Source organism: Schistocerca gregaria, chromosome 2 (genome assembly GCF_023897955.1).
Source record: "Schistocerca gregaria isolate iqSchGreg1 chromosome 2, iqSchGreg1.2, whole genome shotgun sequence".
NCBI lineage: Eukaryota > Metazoa > Arthropoda > Insecta > Orthoptera > Acrididae > Schistocerca > Schistocerca gregaria.
The window spans coordinates 794,591,733-794,592,492 of NC_064921.1; the positions used below are offsets into that span (position 1 = coordinate 794,591,733).

The following is a 760-nucleotide window of genomic DNA, read 5'->3' on the forward strand; positions in this document are numbered from 1 at the left end:
TATGTGGGCTCATAACATACTAATTTATGTAGGTCATCAATAAATAGCAAGATCGTAAAAATGTGGTCCAAGGTGTCACTCTATAATGTCAGTATTGGTTCTTGAGCAAAAACGTTCGGCAACCGCTGATCTATACACTGAAGCGCCCAAGAAACTTGTATAGGCATGCGTATTTAAATACAGAGAGACGTCAATAGGCTGGATACGATGCTGCTATGTTTCTCGCACAGTTGTTAGAACGGTTGCTGCTGCTACAATGGCACGTTATCGAGATTTAGGTGAGTCTGAATGCGGTGTTATGTCGGCGCACGAGCTACGGGACACAGCATCTCCGAGGTAGTGATGGAGTGGGAACTTTCCCAAACCACCATTTCATGAGAGCACCGTGAATATCAGGAACCCAGTAAAACATCAAATCTCCGACACCACTGCAGCCAGAAAAAAATCATGCAAGAACAGGGCCAAAGACGACTGAAGAGAATCGTTCGACGTGACAGAAGAGTAACCGTTCCTCAAATTGCTGCAGATTTCAGTGCTGGCCATCAAGAAGTGTCAGCGTGCGAATCATTCAGTGAAACATCATCGATATGGGCTTTTGGAGCCGAAGGACCACTTGTGTATTCTTTATGACTGCACAACAGAAAGCTTTACGCCTCACCTGAACACTGACATTGGACTGTTGATGACTGGAAACCTGTTTCTTGGTTGGACAGTCTCGTTTCAAATTATGTTGATTCTATGGAGGTGAACGGGTATGAAG

At 44.6% G+C, this 760-nt stretch overlaps 1 protein-coding gene across 1 annotated transcript in view; it reads right to left on the reverse strand.

The window, feature by feature from the left end:
- Nucleotides 1-682: 682 nt before the first annotated feature.
- Nucleotides 683-760, reverse strand: part of LOC126335067 (uncharacterized) — a 45,689-nt gene continuing 45,611 nt past the window's right edge. Inside the window, exon 4 of the mRNA XM_049997952.1 lies at nucleotides 683-760. This exon is cut by the window's right edge and continues 1,727 nt beyond it. The gene's annotated coding sequence lies outside the window, so the exon portion shown is untranslated.